We start from the raw sequence: 21,126 nt of genomic DNA, 5'->3' as shown, positions 1-21,126 counted from the left end.
ATTATTCTTCTATTGGTTATTCACAACCACAAAACTAATCACAGATGAATAGGTCATTTCCTGACAAATTAAAATCTGAATTGAAACAATCAAACCTTCTGCTAAATATTTTATAGCTATATTCACAGGGGGTGTTTTTATATATCACCACGTATTACCTACAAGCAAAACCACACATAAGTACATACACTCACTATGCTTAAACATGACATATATTCTACATTTTCTAACAAGATGTTATTAGTATATTGCTAAATGTTGAGGTTTTTTTTAATTAGTGTGATTACAGCTTTCAGCTGGCCACACAGTAGTACAAACTTTGCTCTTCAACAACCCCAACCAACACTTTCCAGCTACCTGACAGTTCAAATCCAGATCATATTATAGCACTTCACTGATGGGAAAGGATAGCAAATAAGTTGTGCTGAGAGAGCAGACTTGCCTCCCAGGACATTCCCATTTGGAAACAGAGCCAGAACATTCTGGAAGGAATGCACTGTGAGGGACTGCAAACAGAAGAATGATGCAAATAAAGTACCGACTCTGAACACCACAAGCAAGACCCTTGGCATGCTCTGCTGTAGCACTACACGGCACAACAGCAAAGTTTCCCCTCCTAGATTTGCACTATCAGCACACCACACGCAACAGGTCAAACCTGCAGCTGGGGACTTACTGGGAGAGCACAGATCAATTAAGACCAAGTGACTAATGATGCGGAAATTAACAAATGGCCTAATTAACATGATGTATGCAGCGCTCGCATATTCCTGCGAGTGTGTAATCTAAAGAGGGAAGAGGCAAATTGATGGGCGGTGCAAGAAAAGCAACCTCAAGAAGCTGTAAGGAAATTGTGAGGGGGGACCTACTTTATTTTCACCCTGCTCCACACCCTGCTCTAGGATATTATCCTGGGTAAAATTCAACCCTCCTGTCTCCTCTGCAGGGAGGTTACACCCTCCTACTGCACCTCTGAACATGACCCAAAAGATTCATGGCCTGATTTTAGATAAGCCCTCAAACATTCATCTACTTATTCAAACCACCAAGCCAGTCTGACTAGAAAACTGGCCAATCTTCCCTCTTTTGTATGTTTTCTTTGTTCTATAGCTGTGCCCACAGAACCCAAGCAGGTCTGGAGCCCAAACAGGTAAACAGGACCTAAGTCACCAGGGCACCTACTGAACTTTTACCCACGCTGCATAACCCAAGAGCTGAGGGACGCAAAGACGGGCAGCCGCCAGAAGGGTACAGAGACCTCCTGTTTGAATTGCTAACCCGCTGCACTTGGTGGCAGCTCAAAGAGAAATCTAGGCTGACAGCAACCTTACAAATACCAAGACTTGAAAGACTACAAAGCTCACCAACTTCACACGATTAGCAGGAAGCGATAAACACCTCTTTCAAGCTAAAAAGCAATTATTGATCGCTTGCCCTCCTATAATGCATTTATGAGAAGTCCTCAAAGCATTCCCCTGCACACGGGAACCACTCCCTAGTTCTCACACACACATCGTTCCCCCTAATTTCAACATAGCCAGCTCTGGAGACAGTTCCCTGCATCTTGCCTGAAGTGGTCAATTTTTTTGCCAATACCTGCTGCGAGAGAGGGCTCTACAAATCACCACAGGCTGGCTCTTAACAGAATCTAGACCCGAAGCTACACAGGAGCATAAAACCTAACCAAGCATCTAGTTTTAAAATACGTTGTCCTGTAAGCCCCTACTGTATTTTAAAACACTCAAGAGACCTTTAAATCAATACCAGCCTACAGCAGATATCCATTTCACGATGAACTCAAAAGCATTTATCTAAATAAAAGTCAAACTGCAGTTTAAACTCAGAGCGCGTTTGAAAGCCAAGTCCATATTCATAGCACAATTATGAATTAAAGTGCAATTTGCCCACAGATTACATTACTTTTTTTTTTTTTTTGTAAACCACACAGCAAAATCAGGTTGGAGCTTGTCCCTGCCTGATGTACAGGCAAAACAAGAAAATACAACAGGTAATGTCCTATAGGCTCAACACAAAGATAAAGCTGACACAGAAATACTAATGACAAACTGTAAGGGGGAAACACAACCACGGCCGTGACCATGCATGAATCCATCTGGTTTAATGTATTTCTATATCTTCTATTGCTGCAAATCTTTGAAGTTCTTCAAGGTAATGTATCAAGCACTGAGAATCACAGACACCAACTGATCATTCCTACACTTGCCAAAGGGAACAGATCCCTGGCTTAGCCAATGCTCAAGCACTGGGGCTGACGTGAACTTCAGAAGTTCACAAGTGGAAAAAAAAAAGTCTTAATAAATTAAAGGATTTTATGGCCACAGTTTATCATCATCTAAAGCAACTTTCTGATTATTGCTGCTGCCACTCAAGAAGTTTGAACAAAGCCACTGTACAAGTAGCTGGCCCTTCAGATAGCACAACCGTACTTCGCCTATTCCACACAGAAAAGACTTTCCAATGGCTGCTGCAGAAATACAGGGGAACTCCACCTTATCCCATCCCAAAGTCTTCAGTCCTCCCCACACTACCCACTCCCGTCACCAGGTATCCTCACCAAACATACACTACGCCATTCAAAAATCAGTGGGGAAATGAAAGCTAGAAATACAGAGTCAGTGCAGAATAAACAGGAGACTTGAAATTAAATAGATACAGCAAAACAAACAGCTTACTCAATTTCTGAGATATATTTTAACCTACATTAAAATGCCCAGAAATTTCTAGCCTGAAGCATTAGTAATCAAAGGATGCGTTTTCCAGAACTCGGATCCCCTCACTAGACAGTACTTGGCATGCTGGTCACAGCATGCAAGTGAGAGAAAGAATTAACGTGCTCCAACAGATAGATCATTGGGACTGGGAGTCAGGAAACTTCCAACTATTCCTGGCTCTCTTAATCTCCTGCTGGGTGACCGGGTCATGTCACATCACCTCTCCAGAGCTTTTGTTTCCACAGCCACCCTTTGTCTGTCCTGTCTATTTAGACTGTAAATAAAATTGAGGTAGGTATTGTCTCAGTTTGCCCAATGCTGATGAAATGAGGTCTCAGTCTTGGTTGGGCTCCAGTAATGCAAATAAAGAGAGGAACTCAAAACTTGAGGTCATGGGTGCATACAACACTCCCCCACCACAAAGCATGGGTCCCAACTGTATGGCAGCACACAAAGCACTGCAAGGGCTGCAACGTCCCCATCAGCTTGGCCTCTCAGGCCAAGCAGACTAGCGATACAAGCTTGTTGGAAATGCCCATCTTGGGGGCACAGCTGTCCCATCAGTGAAAACAGTCACATTTCTGCTCTCCAATAGCACAGGACGTGTTCTGATGTGCTGCCTCTGCCATGCAGCAGTATAATGGCTCACACTGAGCAAATGTTTCTGCCAACAGTATCGTAAAACATCTTCTTCAAAGAAAAAGAGCCCTCAAAATCAAAACCCCATCCTTTCCCAAATCACTGCTCCCCTAAACCATCTGAGCTATCTCAGGCAGTGGGCATCTCTCCAAAGGAGGAGGTCATAGTGCATCATCTCCAGTGTTTTATGCCAGTTCCAGGAGACCATGTCTTTGGTGTGTGGTCAGCCCACGGCCCAGCACCTGCACCCACGTACAGATCCATGACTGCATCCTGCATACCCACACAGAACACAGCCCGCCCAGCATCCTGACTGCTTCTCTGCATGGGCACGTTTCTGTTGAGTTACTCATGGGAGGATATTTTGATCCCTCCAAGGCAACTGCAGAAAGAAAACAAAATTCAACAGACAATCCTACATCAATCCTAGACAACAAGAGCCTGGGCTGTTAATTCAGGGAAGCATCCTACAAAGGTCAGAAGCTTCTACAGATAGCAAAGAGAAAGCAGAGCCATCAACTGGAGTGGCCCATTTTTTTTCTCTGCTAAATAGAACCTCAACTGAGGCTTGGAATTTTTTTTTTTTAAACTGTATTTTAACTTGATGGCATGAGAAGTGCTCTGCACATTATTTATCCATTGCACACTTCAAGTCTTCCTTGTATTGGCTAATCCAACAATGCAGGGTTTTTCCCTTCCTGTCACTAAGATGCACATGATTGGGAACTGAGAACATATTAAATCAATATGGGAAGGGCCCTGTTCTGTCTATTCATCTATTCCAGTCTCTAAGTAAGAAAACAGTGTTTGCCTTTAGTTAGCATTGAGATGATGGCACTGTGGATCACTGAACATTGCAGAGCCTGAAAGGAAACCCTTGTTAAATATAACCAGGTACCCAGCCTGCCTTGAAACCACCTCCCGAAAGTAATAATGCTGTCACATAAAGAGTCCCGCTTGCCAGCAAGGGGATCAGTCAGCTCAGTGAACCATGAGATGCCAATCCTGCCTCCCTCGGCAAGGTGTGGGGTAGACAGGGAGTTCATGGAGAAGTTTTGGCTCTGCCTGGGGACTTGGCCAGTGTAGAGAAAAGCCACTTCTCTTTTGGAAAGAGAGGTGCCTGGCTGGCTCCCCAGACAAAGGAGGAGAGACATATGCAGCTCCTGGTCTCTGTTCACCATGATGATGGCTGAATTCTGTTCAGCAAGGTGAAAGTTTCTGACCCTTACATGAAAACCATTTATCTGTCAGTATGGAAGATTATGTCAAAAGCGTTCCTGCACCTTTTGATGACAGGCACTTGAGAAAAGGAGGATGGCTCAAAGTTCTGCCACTGCTAACTGTGGCTTTCAGTAAACACTTTGTCAACCATTGTCATAACACAACTTTTCATTGCTCCTGCACAAAAGGAAGCCGAGGGCCCAGAACAATCGAACCCTGCAACAGAAATTCCTCTGGCTAATCTGTCGAAAGATAGCTGACTAGTCCGCAGCTTAATGAATAGGCACCATCCTCTTCCCACATGTTTGTAAAAGGCTTTACAGCACTGGAATGGAGGCCCCGTGCACACTCGATTGGGTATGAAAAGCACGGCTGCAGCTGAATTAACTTGGGGATGGAGGCCAAGGGAACTAGAGAGGGAACACATTGCCCATGTTAAAAGTACACAGCTGTGCAGGGAAGAAAACACACTTGAATTTCTCTTTTAAACAAGCTTGTGAGCTCCCAGAGAGATGGCAGAGTCCTCATAAGCAGTGAAATATGAGGCTTAACACTAAAGCACAAAGCAATCAAAGAGACTGCCAGGATTCAGGTGGTTGCGTGGACCGTAAGGACAGAAAGAAGTGGCTTTAGTCCATGTTGTTTTCCTTGTGCAGAAGACAAGTCTCAAATCTACTCCCTTGAGGGAAACTGAGCCAAACAGCTACTGCAGCCGGTGCCAGCCACCCACAGCTGCATGCATGGCAACACCTTCCCTTAAATGGGATTTTTTTCAGTTCTCCCTAAAACAAATGGCAGCTAAATGGAATTGCATAAGCCACCACAGAGATGAGAGTCAGAAGGAGCTTTCACAAAGACAACATGCAGTCCTTATTTACCTTGTGGAGGATTTCTTTCTTTGAAGTGGCTGATGCACTGCCAGAAGCCAGAGCCTGAACTTGGGGGAAAAAAAATCACTCACCCAACTCATCACCACCATTGCTGGGTCTGAATCCACCAGCTAAACTGATAGAAAAAACACAGATTCTTGCACCCCTCAGCTCCCTCATCACCTCTATTCCACTGCTCCCAAACTAAGCATAACAGTCAGGAAGGATGAAGAACAGAAATACATCTTTGCTGAAGGATGCACTGAAGGGCTTTGCACTTGCGCTTCATCTTGCTGTTCACCCAGCCTCAAGCATGAGCTGAGCAACACCTGGGCTGACTGGGCTGTGCAGCCTCTGGGATACTCACATTTTTGGGGCACCCCTGGCTGCAATAAGCTGAGCCTCATGATTTCTTCTGCAGTGCAACTCCGGGGAACTCTGCCTGCCTGTGCCAGCTTACAAGAGAAGGGACACAAAAACGTCCCACACCAAGCGTCAGCAAGATTTATCTCCTAAAAGGAGGTATGAGTAACAAAACACAGGGCACCAGAAAGGCGAGTGTCCCAGCTTGCTAATGTAAGTGGTTCGAGGAGAAGAACAGGACTCGGGAAGGACAAGCAGCACTTGTGTGGGTGAAGCTATGCCCCATCACTGAGAGGTTCTGTTAGCAGCTAAGCGAATGTGCTCAGTCAGGCTTTACTTATGTCCTAGCTCAAATTAGCAGAAGCAGCATCATATTAGCTTGGGTTAATGGCCTGATCATATAAGGGGCTTTATGTGCAGATGGGAGTCAACTTAAGGGCAACCCTCAAACCATAATATGAGCTAATTTGACAGTGAAGACAAACTTTGAGAGGTCATCCAGACACCCAGAAATCTGCACCATGAATCACTGTCAGCCATGACCAACAATACCATCTAAAGGAAATTCCTGTAGCATGATAACCAAAGAATCAATACCACGCCAATTCCAGCAGATGCACACAGTCATTAATGTAAAAAATACTAATTAAAACCATGTCACTGAGAAGCATTGTGCCAGACTCCAATTTAATTTAGCATGTGATTGATATGGTTCAAGGAATTAGGGAACAATCATTTTTTCTCCAAGTAACTTTCAGGGACACATTTCCAGCCTCACACGATGCTGCAAACGTAAAAAACATGATGGTGGTTGGCTCCCTGGGTCCAGCAGGCAGCACAGAGAGCAACCGTGCTCTTGGTGGCTGAGGAAGGGCAGAAGAGTCCTTTGCAGGAGCATTGGGTAAGAACATGCTGCTGCTGGGCTTTCTCAATCTCCTACAACAAGGCGCATCTAACAGGCTTATTTGTGTCTTTAAAAAGGGCAGTGTCAGGTTATTTTAGGCCCTGTTCAGTTTATACAAGTATGTTTTGACAAAATCTAGGATCCTATTTCCTCCTATTTTAATAACCTCAGCAAAAGGAAAGTGGAGTTCTTTTCTGCCTTTTTTTTTTTAAATTTTGCTTGGAAGACTATCTTTTTCAAACACCCTGAATGTTTTATTTTCTAATTTTTTTTTTCTTAAGAAAGAAGATTAGCTTCAACCTAATCTGCATAATCACACACATATACAAGTACGGCACAACATATGTGCAAAGCACTTGCATAACTCAGGTGCTTACAGACATCTTGCTGAGCCTCCGCAGCACCAGGAGAGACATGAGGATACTCATTTCACCAGGGTTTGATCCTGGTCCACTCAACAAGAGTTCTCTCAGTATTTCAACTGCTCCACACTCCAAAAAAAATCAAAAAAAGGAAAATGAGATTTCAAGAAGTGAAGTAATTTGAAAGTCATCCAACAGCCTTAATGGCAGTGAGGACTGTGAGCCCTTGTCTGCGGTGCCCCACCGGCCCCCCAGGTGGCTGGGGACACCTATGGCCTTCCCCCCTCTCCTGGCAGCCAGTGGGGACCCAAAGCAACAGAAGATGGCAGGACAAAGTAGGCATAAATGACAAGGTATTCAACAACTCTTCCTCTGCTTCTGAAAAACACCCACAGCAGCAGCCCCCAGATGGCCTGCAGTCAGTGAGGCTACAAAACCCCCATCACAACTGCATGTTCTTCTGCTCCTAACACGACAGCCCAGTCAAAGGCAGTTATTGTATGCTGGGAACAGGGGATGCTGCACGGGTTAGAGCAGGCGGTATTTAATTACAGCAATTTTTCACTTTATTTGCTGCTTCTGTTAAGCTCTGCTGCCTGAAGGAGACTGATTCCCTCCAAAACACACTGAGCCATCAGCTGCAAGGATATCAAAGCAAAAACACATTTCAAAAGGAGCATGGACATCCAAATAAAAACAATTAAATTTAACATAAAACAATCCTGGCTTGCCACCCGTGACAGGTAAGAAGTTGGAAGGAAAAGTGGGATGAGCAGGGTTTTTTTTAAACACACAAACTCCACTCTTCATCTGCCCAGATACCCACAGGGTGTGTTCTGGGTTTATTGTTTTAAAGTGCTACCTACTGTCATGAGAAAGACATACCCTAAAACCAAAACTCACAAGTTGCCTGCTCCACTGCACAAGAGCAAACTCACCCTTTTCTAATTTGATGGCAAATTTATTTCTCATGGATTTTGCTTCCACAAGGCAAAGCACAGTCTTAAACTGCTGAAGCGAGGGCTGGAGGCCTAGCTTATAAACAAAATACTCGTGAAACAAATTGCTCCTGCTTCCATCGCCACTGTGTTTCTTCAGTAAATCAATAAAGGCCACGACTGCTTTACTAACATTTTCAATTAAGGTTCCCCACTGTGTATTCAACACACTAATCCAATTTATTGAGGATTAACAACTATGTAATTTACTATATGTGTCTATCTTAGAACAACTGCTTCACCTCCATTAACTGATAACAAGAGCTGCACTGATAAACCAGCATTAAGCGCTATTTACAGTTTCAAAAATTGCTGCTTCTGCAAAGTAAATATTTTCAACTGAAAGTTGTGCAATTTTTCACAACTATTTGCAGCAGATAAACCGTGTTAAACCTTTGGTTTTTTCAGTAGCTTGGAAAGACCCACAGCAACATGTTCAACCACTGGCAACCTCACCCTCCCACCACATGACTTCGCAAAATCCAGCTGTGGGTTACAGGTCAAGTGCAGATGGAAAAAGATAATTCGGAAACTCCCCAAACACTGTTCAGAAGTTTCCACGGTTTAAGAAAACATCCAAGGTCAATCATTCTATAATATCCAATAACACACATTTTAAGATACATTTTCTCCTAAAAACAGAAGTGCTCGTTTTGGGGATGCAAGTAGTTTCAGTCATGTCCGCAAGGATTTCTGGTAAGCTCAGAGTGCTTAACTAGCCCAGAAGACACTTTTTCCAGAGCTCTACCACCACAGTTTATTTATCAGAAACATTAATTCAGTAAACACATCACCAGGTACCACTCTTGTGGTGCCACTACCCAGCAGCACTGTTTGCATACACAGTGCCCCAGGGAGGGAAAGCACCAAACCCCAATGCTGAAGTTTCGGCACACATCCAGCATCGCCCCTTCGTGGAACCCACGGCAAGTGGGGCTTGGACGTGCCCAGTTCAGCCCAGCCATGCCGGAGCAGAGCCCGGTCAATCATTAATGGCAGGGAGAGGGCAGGCAACCCACTCCTGCCGTGTTTGCTCAGTGCTTCATCCTCTCGCTGTTCTTATTAATAGTTAATCAGGAAAGACCAATCTCCCCCCAAAAAACACGCTTGCTTGGAAGGGGCACAAAGGAATATTTGTGAGCTGGTTAAAACTAGTCAGGCAAAGAGTTGGGGGGTGGGGGGGAAAGTCTTAGAAAAACAGCATGCAGATTTTTCCTGCGGGTTGAGTATGGGGGCTCACCAGCTTGCTTGCTCCTCACCTCTCCTGCACTTGATGCTGCTTTTTAACACTGCAGAGAGGGGCTGCACCCCGTCCCACCCTCCTACAGCAGAACGGTGCAAAAGCAAAAGGGCATTTCCCAGGAAGAGCCGTTCTTCGCCCATCCCTGCCAGCCCGGGCTACACCACTCTGTTCCACCATGGCCGCTCCTCATCAGCCACCCAGTGCATCCGCCATGCTGTCATCTGAGAAACACACTTGCTAAGATTTTGACTTATAGCTGTGTCTCATTAAATCTCCTGCAAAATTCAACAAGCTGAGTGAGCCAAGCCACAGCGGCCGTGTCAGCGGTACCTGCCAGGACAGAGGCGGTGGCCAGTCCCTCCCATTCTGCTCCCCTCTGCCCACCTGGTGACAATAGCTCCAGTCTCACAAAACACCCAGACAACTCTGCAGCTTTCTGCAGTGGAAATAAATCCCTTTCTGAACCTAGCAGCAATCCGAGGGGAATTACAGCACTGGACTCCTTGCTATGCCTGCCATAAACTTACTCAGTTTAAAATCCTCCCAAGCAAGGACGTTCCCTGCACTTTTCAATGCCACAGGCTGAAATTGAGAGGTTGACCGAATCCAAAGATCTTGCACCTGGGAAGGAATGATGTATATAACCTCAAAGTATTGGTTAAAGGACAAGTTACCCATGGGGCAGGCAGCGGCTGGCAGCACCACAGGGCCAGCTCTAATCCCCCAGAGGCGTGAAAAACACATGGCAGACAGCTCTCCATTTTCAGTTTAAAAATAGTTGTTCTTCATAATAAAGAAAAGCATTTTAAAGGCAAAACATGCACATTTTAAGCTAAAAAAAAACCTAAGCTGGCCATCCGGGTGGCAGGTGTGTGGTTTACACAGGCATCCACCCCTCTCTCTTTTTGATTACTCAATGTCCAATCATACTGCTCTTCCATTCCAAGCACTTTTGTACTGGCATTAAAGCCCCAAGCAATTTAATGGATTTCTAACCCCAAATTGGAAGCTGTACTGCATCCAACTGACTCAATTTGTTCAGCCTTAAAGGAAGCCCTGGAACAAAATGCTAGAAATAAAACCACATGTACTGATAACATTACAAAAATAGATACACCAAGAAGCAAGTGTTCTGTCCCTTTATTTCATCTGACCTTCAACCTGTTTTAATTGACCTTCAAGATGGAAATGCTGCATTTAAAAGAAACCATTGCCACCTAGATCAGGAAAAGTAAAAGCCAAGCTATATATAACGCACTTGCTGCAAAACAAGGCAAATAAATCTACCATGAAACTACCTTTCACCTGACAATGAAAAACCTGAAGAGACTTTTCAGTTAATTTACTCCATATTTTAGGTCCTAAGCAGAGCTATTTTCCTCAAACTTTTTTCTCTGCATGTGGCCTGAGGAAGAGAGAGCTCCCTCCACCCTCACCTTATCTCAAACTATGATGCTCGAGGGCAGGCAGCTCTGTTATCACCTTTGGCTACCAACAGGCTGAAGCAGCACAGAGGCAATGGTATGATGCAGACATTTCCAAATAGTGGTCCACGCCATCACTCCTGCCAGCAGGTCAAATACTGTTTGACACGGTAGACTGACACTGCTGCAGAAGATGCACTTTATTTTACAATGTGCTATAGAAAATGATACTCCTGCCCCAATGCTAAGAGCAGGGCCATTATCGGAACAAGCATTCATACTTTTTTTGGCAGAACTCCTGTATTGGTGTTTACTGCTGAGCCAGCAATGAGATAACCTGCAAGGATTTCAAAGCAGATGAAGCTAGTGCTCAAGTCTCTGCCCAAAGAACACCACAAAGAAGGCAAATGAGGGTTGAGGTCTATCGCTGCTTTTCAGTCATTATTCTTGCCATTACATGCCAGTCTTTGCACTCATTATATACACCAGAATTGCACAAATAAGAATATATTCTTGCTTAAATAACTTGTATATGTACATGACTGTTTCACTGTGTGAATTTACAGAGGCACATAAAGCCATACACACATATAAATGTGTACACACCTGTACATGCATGAAGCAATACACGTATAGTGATGTGTAAGGACAGAAAGGCTTTATCAGGAGAGTTTGGGACAGCTGTACAGCTTATGACTGAGTTGTGAAGAGCACTAGTAAAAAAAAAAAAAAAAAAATCTTTATTACACTCTCTCCCAGCATATACCAGACATCTTTTACAGAAGCACTATTTTAAAAAATATTTGAGAGCTTTACAGCTTTTATTGGTGCTATTTTTCAACTCCTTCCACTTATAGAGCCAGACTTCTTTATTAGTGCAACTCAAACTGCAGAAAGACTCAGAAAGAGGAAAAGTTATAGCCAATAACATTTTAGAAAGTTCTTCAAATGAGCTTGCTCTTCATGAAGTCCAATACCCCAGGACTTCCCAGACAGCCCCTATTTCCAGTAGCTGCAGATTTTTGCCTTTCAGGTCTCTTACCCTTTCAGGAGCATTCGGCACATGGAGCTGTGGGCAAAGCAAAGCAACCGGTTCATGAGCCCACACTTGGTCCTGCTCTCCAGACTCCTGGTTGGGGCACTTAAGCCAAGCTCAAACCCTGCATCAGCATCAGTCAGGCACCAAAGCTGAATGTACGTTTTGCCTTCAGATGAGGAAAGTATTTTTTCATGTACTTCAAAGGGCCATGATGTACTTTGCTGGATGTGTGCCTTGATTTATTATTCAAACTCTTGGATTTGTGCAATTTCTCAGCTAAAAGCGTCACAGCTAATTCAAAGGGAACAAACTTAAATCAAGGAACAAACTTTTCCTTCTCTAGATATTTACCCTTTGTGTTGTAGAGAGATGGGAAGAGGAGCTTTTCCCTATTCTTTTGCCACAGGAAGCAGTTAAGGACCCAGCCTCCTGCAAACCTGCTGGATTCAGAAAGCATTTGATAAGCTTATTTCATCTTAACTATCATTACTGGACTCATACTGCTCCACTTGGCATTTGAGATCAGATTTTTTGTTATAACCATCAATTTTTGCCCACCTGAAGGTCTGTATGTGCCAGAGGAGCCTCCAGTCCCAGCTTCAAGCACAGGGAACCCCCTCACGTGAACAAAGGCTGCATCCAAAAAATTCTGCAGGGAAATGTTAAAAGGCAGACAGGTCCTTCCCTTTTGCTTTTTGAGCCCATCTCACTCAGGCATAACCCAAAGTAGACGCTGTCCTAAAACTGCCAGGTGGCCTTTGAAAAATAATTTTAAAAAGAAAAAAAGCCCCATCATGAAACTCCACATGGGTGGCTGCATTGAAAATAGAAAAAACAACACTACAAGTAGGCCAGGAACAGAAATACCATTTCGCTCTTCCGAGTGGTCCTCACAAGCCCAGGCGTCGTGCCAAGGAGCTCACCATTCACCACTCACACCTCTCTGGGGGCAAGAGGCACCTTGGCTTCGCACCAACGCCTCACGCTCCAAAAAGCAATTATTTGGAAAACATGAATGCAGAAGGCACTCCCAAGGTTTGTTATTGCATGAGGAGGGCCACAGGTGTAATCATTGCTTGGAGAATTCAAGCCATGCCCTTGGATAAATTAATCTGGATGAAGGGAATAAGGAGAACTGTCATGGTTCCACGGTAATCAAAAAAAAGAGAATTCTTGGGGCTCGTGGAAAGCATTACTGCTCTAAGCAGACAGCAATGGAAAAATGCAGCACTTCACGCACAAAAGATGAAGAAATCCTGAGAGGAACCACGATGGAGAACCCAAGGCACCCAACCGGCAGGGTCATGGGAGAGATGAAAGAGGACAAGTCCAAGGAAAAAAAAACACAGAAAAGAAATACCCGTGCAGATCACTACCACATTTTTGAAGCCACTGAGAGGAGATTCTGCTCCTGCTCTGGGCAGGCACAATCTGGCTGTTACCTGCACAGTCTTCTCAGTCATTCCTAAAACCAGGCAGTCAGAAGCAGGACCCTGGGCTGGACAGGGTACTGACTCGCAGCAGCCCAGGACCATGTACTAATGTAGACTCTGTATTCCAAGGCTGGCTTGACTACAGCAAAGCCACATTAAGAAGGAAAAAAAGATCTTTTCCTCCATTTGTCCCAGCAAGGTATGAAAAAAAAATTTTCCAAATCTTCCAAACACACAAGCTCCCCCCCAAAAGGTTTTTGTAAACCAATGAAAAGAGTGTAAAAATAAATTGTAGGGCATTTTATGGGGGGAAAATAACTGCAATGCAACTGGGAACACATAATCTAACAAAACCTACAGGAAATGGCTCTGCAAAAGTTAACTAAGTGATACTGAACTTTCTCCAGAGTGTTGTATAGGAAATAACACTGCAGAAATGACTGCCTGATTTAACCTTTTGTCCAGACTATGCTACAAAGCCACACTACAGAGGTATCTGGCTGATGTTAACAATCCCCTGGTGTATCCTCTAGAACCACAGCAAGGGCAGGTTATCTCACACATGCTCAGCAAAACACCCTTGACACAGCACAAAGCCCAGGCAGCCAACTGCCGATGCAAAACAGAATTTTACAATTTTCCCTTCCTGTGGCTGGCCGTTGGCTTTTATTATTATTTTCCTTTTTTTTTTTTTAATTTTTAAAGATGTGAAGAAGTCTCAGCTGTCCTGTGGTGCAAGGAGCAGAACAGATGCACACATCCCCTGCAACCAGACCTGCGCCGGACTGGCAGTACAGACGCACCAGGGTGTCCCATCTCTCTCTGCAGTCTGACCATCTGTTTGTTAAAGACCTCACAATGCAATACCATAGTATTTCTGGGTGAAAGCCCCTTTAGCTTCATGTTTCTCAGCTCCACCACTCATGCTGAGCTTCTCCCCCTTTACTTACCACCTCCACCATCCCAAGAGAAGCTGCTTCATATACCAGCAAGAGCCACCGAAGGATCTTTTACTCCCGGGGCATCTCAGGAGCAGCATGTCTGCCAAGAAATCTGGTGTCAATATTTGCCTGGAGCTCTGCAATCACAATTACACAAACCGGGCCAGGCTGCCCTTCATCCCTTCTCCCCTGCCATTTACATGTGCCAATGTGGAGAAAACATTGCTGCAAAGATCTGAAACAAGCCTGTGTTTCAGCCTTCATTTCTTTTAGTTGAAAAAAGCTACAGCATAACACAGGTTCTTCATCTACTGAACCCCCAGCATCCCACTCAGTCTTCACTTTCCATAAAATACACTTTCTGGGGAAGAAAAAGGCAAGGAATGGAAATCAAAGCTTTTCCACATTCCCACAAAGCTTGGGTTCCTATGTAATTCCTAAAAGAAGTGCTTTAACCAGGACAGAGCTTCCTGGGAGCTCCAGGACATGTTTACTGCTTGATAGGTTAGCCAGGGGGAAAAACATTTTGTGTTTTCTTCAACAAATTTGACAAAACCAAAGTTGCTTTGAGACCAAAAAAAAAAAAAAAACACCAAAAAACCCACCAAAACTACACACAACACACATAGGTGCAAGAGGCAAAAAAAACCGAACCCACCCACATCAAACAAACAAACAAAAACATCTAAGACCAAGGAGACAACCCTTGTTTCAGGAGGCTTACAACAGAACACTACAAATGGAATAACACTGATTTCAATATAGAAACTGGTCACTGGGAGGGAAGCCAATACACAGCAATGCTGCGATAGGTCTTGAGAATTAGCTCTAGTAGCTTTATTTTTTCCTGCAGCCCCACACTTACGTCAAGTCACATGAATACAATTACATAAACTGTACCTTATCCACAAACACCTTCTCTGTGATAAAGGTTCTCCTTTTACTCCACATAAAAAAAAAACCTCCACAGGTTTATAAGCTTTAATTGCTATGTGAACACATTAAAAGTACCCAAATAAGTCTTATTTAATGGTTACACATTAACTATCATACACCTACAGGCTTGTGTTATCCACTTATTTGCTAGATCAATAAACTGCTTGTAAGCAAGCTTTTTAAAAATGTTGTTGCTACTGAAAATATTCTGTTCCTGTTTACTAATAACTTTATGAAATTAATCAGAAACTCCTATATCTGAAGTTTTCTGCTTAGTTCTGCTAGGGAAAAAGCAAGCTGGTTTTCAGCACAAATAATTAAAAACATGTATCTGTCCTGTGCTCAAAATTGGACACTGGCCCACAAGGTAACGCAAGAGCAGTGCAACTCTGGGCTGGGAAGGACTTTGGTGAATAAAAACATGTGTATGTGTGTGCCTGCAGACACAGAGCTCCTCTAAACCCAAGGAGAAAAGGCCTCTGGGAAACACCAAAAGCCTGGACGGTTCAGACCAGGGAAGTTGCATGAGGATGACGGACAGGAAGCATTAGCAAGAAGTTTTAGGAAATCATACACGCAAAATACTCTTGTAGGCAATTAAAATTAAGGGCATCATTCTCAGTGAATCCTCTCGTGCCATTTACCTGTTGCTGTCCTACGTTCACCCCACAGGGCTCTGAGAGGTGAGGTTGGTCAACTGAGCAGCAGGTGAGGAGGTGGCTGCCCACAGCTGACACATGCAACAGCATCATCAGATAAAACATCACCACAAGGCTCCCTTGCCTGTTAAACAGCACCTCAACAAGCCACTTCCGAAGAGCCCCGCCTGCAAAAGCAAGACCTCTGCAACACTCCACACACCTCCACAGAGGAGCAGAAAGCATTTCATTTACTGTCCCGTATCTAAAGGGGCATCGGCAACCTGGGCAGCCCAAATGCTTTCTTGTTATAGCAAGAGTGCGCTAAACACCTGCTGAATTCCACCTTGGGCATTTACAGATGCCCCCATGTGCCATCAACCCACCCAACAGATATATGCAACCAGCAGCAGGAACATGAGCCTGACTCCTGCATCCCCTGGGACCGGGAGAGTGCCAGTGAGTCTGAGCCAAGCAGCCTCAAAGTGATAAGTGTTGATCAAATCCAACTATTTAATAAAGTTTCTGGTATGCCCAACCAGCTTCAATGGTCTCTGCACTTTGCCATGAAATCCCTGTGATATTTATGAGAAGTCTGAAAATGGCTCCTTTGACACCTTTTTTTTAACTTCTTAATAAGGAAAATTCAGCGTCTCAAAATCCAAAGATGCATTTTGCCATCCAAACACACTTCTTCAAGCACCCACTGAGCACTCAAAGCACAGGCAAGGGCACCAGAGCCCCCCCCCCACCTCATGCCTTGCACACCTCCAGGGATGGATAAAACCACTGTTTTCTCACTAACCAGCTCCCCTTTCCCCATGACAAGGAAACATCCTTTCTCCCACGCTGCCATTCTGCCTTCCCAGCCCCACGTCCACGGGGGGCAGACAGACAGCAGGCAATTTGCACCTCCCCACCATAAACCTGCCCAGAGCAATTACCAGGCCCTGCTACAGCTGGGAACACATTGCAGCCTAATTTATAGCAGCAGAGCTGCAAGGGCAGCAGGCGGCCGGTCCCGGGGCCAGGGTATGCACAGAGAGAACCCCAAGCCCTGTGACAGCAGAGGAAATGCAAACACATGGGGGCTTGTGCTGCCCACCCCCCCCGCCTGCACCCATTAAAAAAATTAATCCCGATCGTAAAAACTGGAGCACAGCCTATATTTCAGGCCAAATAATAAGGGGAGGTCTTTATAAATAAGGAATCACTTACTATTCAGAGGGAGGGGGTTATAAAAGGTTATTTAAATTAGAAACAAACTGCACAAACAAATAAACTCTGCCGCCCAGCCCCCAGCCCCACATCGGCTGCCTGTTCCGCACATGTTATCTGCAAACCGCAGGCAAAGCGATTCCCTGCTCTGCACAGTTTCACAATCTGCTCGCTCTGAACCTTACACTACGTCAGGAACTGAACAAACATTTCCTCCTCCTTCTTCAGGGTTCTCCCCCTCCTCGTCCAGAGCTCGGCTCCGAAGTCCAGCTGGGCAGCAGGTATGGGGTCGAGCTGTAACTGCCAGCTTAGGGAGCTCGACCCGCTCCCCACCACCTCCAACAGCCTCCCAAAAGTGTCCGTGAGGGCAGCTGGCAGTGGTGACGGGGCACACCAACCCTTCATACCAGGAAAAGCAAGAGGAAAGGCAGGACACAGGTGTTCACTACAGCCCTCCATGAATAGCAGCCTGGAAAACAGGAGAGGGGCCCCACTAAACCCCCATCACTTCTCCCATTGAGAGAGGATAAATGCACCAAAGCCACCAAATCTGTTTATCGTTCAAAAAATGAGGAACGGGGAGGGGAAACTTGTTTGTAGCCTTGCTCCTAAGGAAGACAAGGCTACAGATGTGTGTCCTCATCCCAAATAACCTAAAGCCAGGATGAGACCAGAGAGGTGGGAAGGGCAAGCGAGCTCCTGCAGGACCAAGAGGAGAGCGGCCAGGCTGACATGCAGCCTTTGGCCCCGGATGGGATCACTGGGGCCCATTGCTACAGTAAACGAGCAGCCCCAAACACCACCAAAATACACCATGGCCAGCTGGGGGGGAAGGAGGGCAACACCGAAACACAGTGCAGAAAAAACAGGAACGCTCCGCAGAGGTCATTCAAAACTTTAGTCAGCCCTGGAGACAGAAATCCTCAAGAAACCAGACTTCATCTGCCCTTTTCCACACAGATTACTGGTGATTGCAAGTAACTGCAGCAGAAAAAAAAAAAAAAAAAAAAAAAAAGATGAAAAGTCTTCTCTTAATCTGTCTGTATTTCCAAACAGTTTTATGTTACAAATTTGGGGTTTATCTGCCTTGGAAAACACTGCAAGGGCCCTAGCAGGGAACCAAAAAAGTGAGAGCATGAGGGGCCAAACATCTGAGAACCAAGTCAGGTTGGCTGAATTTTTGTGTGGTTGCTGCTATTTAATGGCAATGCCTCGTTAACATTTGGGATAAAGGAAGCTTTTGTTAACGACCTGCTCCTTCCCTCCCTCCCCTACCTTCCCTCAGGGTTTTGAGATCACATAAAAAACACATCCTCCAGCTCCTCAAGGGATATTTTTTTTCCAGCAAAGCCAAGGCTGACAAGACTTGACATTCCTGAAATGTTTAAATGGGGGGAGAAGGAGAAACAACAACATTTTTTCAAACCCACTTTATGCATCACAGACAAGCAAAAATTGGCCCAGGGCCAACTTAAAAAAATAAAAATATTTGCGAGATCATCTTAAATACTCCCGATGTTCCCAATGGAAAAGTCGTCAGCTGCACAGCAGATACAAGCCCCCGCACCAAATACTGCACATTCCTGGAGGGAGCTGTGGAGCAGAAAGATATAATCGAGGCGATTGACAAACCACTGCACACAACTGTCAGTCAGTCCCCGAGCACCCCATGGGGACATGCCAGCCCTGGCACTCGCCCACGGCCAGTCTCGGCCTCTGCCTTCCAAGCGGGCGAGGAGAGGCCCTTAGAAAACATCCCAGGGACTTGGTAATGAGCTCGGAATTAAGAAACCTAGCTAATGAAGAGGCAAGAGCCAAGAAATTAAATTTCTGCCAAATACCAGAAAAAGCACACTGCTATCAGCAGCCATTATATTCATTATTTCATACACCTGCCCATTTAGCAGCTTTTTCCAGGCCGGGATTTTGCTTGCCTGATGCTGCAGGACAGACCTGGGCAAGGAGAAGGGTCCGCACGGAGCACTACAGCTTGCAATAAAAACCACTGAAGGTGATACAAACCAGATGTGGACGGTTAACTCCACACACTCCGAGAAGTATTACAGCTTCATATGCCAGGCACAGCACGCCAAACACTTGGGAGCAAGTACCCATACTGTCCAAACATGTCAAAAATTGGGGAGCATTTTGAGAGGGGCAGAATGGGTTAATGAGAATCCACCAAGCTCCACCAGCCAATTACTCTTCCTGGGTTTACTAGCACACAAATTTGGGCAAAGAGGACCAGAGTGTTCCACTTGTGCAATAAACTCCTTTCACTAACATCACTTCACACTTTCCGGAGTGCAAAGTTTGTGCTGATATTGTTGGCTTTCTCACTCACTGCTTTTTGGCACCATCTTGCCTGCCTGGCTGTTCATTAATGAGCAATCAGTACATTAAAGGCTTCATTCCACAGTCCCAGCTAGGCTGTAACAGCTTTTTCCAGCAAGTGCTGTCTTGTGGGAGACAAAAGCACAAAAGTGTTTAGGTGCTCCCAAATAATCAAAATTTTAAAAAAACCCAAACCCTATGTTCCTAGCAATTGGATTTTGCAGAATAAGAGATTATCACTATCCATGCAAATAGCGTTCAGAGAACTTGGAAAGCATACCGAGTTTACACTCATTATGCTATACTCCTTTATGCAGCAGTTACACTACTAAATTTTTGCACAACTTACAGACTGACTAATCATGGCTACCTGGCGAAGGCTGCCTAAATGCACTGGTGATGAGAAAGTTTCCACCATTTTCATTGGAATCATTTCTAGCTGGGATGCTGTGAACAGTCCCCCAAAAGAATCCCACTGCCCCTGGGCTTGACCACTTCAGCCTCTGGTCCAGGCTGTTTCCCCTAGCATCATCTCCCACCCGCTTTCTAAACAGGCACTGAGAACTTAACCCAGCCTCCTTTAAATATATTCAATCCTGTCTTATTTTTCTTCCCTGGGAGACTAAACACAAGATGTTAGTTCAATATAAAAATGAAGTACATGCTCAAAAAGCAGAACAGAGTTTAATTGTAAGGAGTACTAGAAAAACCACCACACATGCACCACAACACTCCAGTTATTTCAGGTCATTTTAAGCCACATTTTAAAAACTGGGACAGAAACTTATTAGAGTTGCTCACGATGAAGATGAACCCAACTGGAAAACCAAAATCAAGAATCCCTGAACTCTGAAAGGAAGGTTTATCTGAGTTTAGGCCCTGTATGTGTCCTGAATGCAACACAGCCAAATAACATTTTTTCCATTACTTTTTAATCACTACAGCTTCATATTCTCCCCCCTTGAGCACAAAGTTACACTGAAATTTCTGCAGGCAGCCCCTGGTCCCATAAATTGTTAGAGATCTGGATTTACATCAGTGGGATTACACAAAATCAGCTGAACACGCACATGTTGGAGAGAGAGGGGACAACACAGCACTTAAAAACTGGAGAGTATTTTTCATTTATAAATAGTTTACATTTTTTGGATCCAGTGGCAGACAACCCGCTCAGTCTGTACTGAAACCAAAGAAATATCATCTGTGAGCACTAACCACAGTGTAACAGAGATAATAAACAACAGACAGGCAGCCATACGCAATGAGGCTAGTGCTTTTGGTAGGGGAGGCAAATTAAAAGGAAAAGAAATGCCAAATTCAGCAACCATCAGACAGCTAAAAGACCTATTAAATCCAGTGCGTGGGGTGGCACCTGAATCCCAGGGCAATGCCCTTGGTTAATGTGCGCCAGAGCAGTTCAAATTCTGATCCAAGGAACCTAAAATACACTATGCATCTTTGCAACCTTGCAACCTTACTGCAAGGAATTCCACAAATATGCTGGTGACTTCTAAGCATCAGTGTGGGTTCTTAGATAGGAAAAAACTCTTTAAAATATGCACTTTCCAGATTTTACAAACATTTACCAGATGTAATAGAATTCACAGAGGGCTCGTCTGCCATGACAAGTGTGTAGACACCGAATTTAGCAGAAGACGGTGGGCACTCATCTCTGTCATGAGTGAAAGCCTACAGCCAGATAAGCTTGGCTGAAAAAGGTTTGTTTTCAATTATATTTCAGATTCTTCTAACAATAACTGCGTGGCATCTGGCACCAACACATCTGAGCCTTTGAAGTGGTTCTCCACTTCAACGGGAAGAGAGGGGAGAGC

General features: G+C 44.7%; 1 protein-coding gene across 1 annotated transcript in view; it reads right to left on the bottom strand.

The window, feature by feature from the left end:
- The window catches only part of LRIG1 (leucine rich repeats and immunoglobulin like domains 1), a 97,528-nt gene that overhangs the window by 61,479 nt on the left and 14,923 nt on the right, over nucleotides 1-21,126 (bottom strand). The window lies entirely within an intron of this gene.

The sequence above is a fragment of the Caloenas nicobarica genome, chromosome 11 (assembly GCF_036013445.1).
Source record: "Caloenas nicobarica isolate bCalNic1 chromosome 11, bCalNic1.hap1, whole genome shotgun sequence".
In the NCBI taxonomy this organism is placed as follows: domain Eukaryota; kingdom Metazoa; phylum Chordata; class Aves; order Columbiformes; family Columbidae; genus Caloenas; species Caloenas nicobarica.
This window is presented reverse-complemented; position numbering and strand designations above follow the sequence as displayed.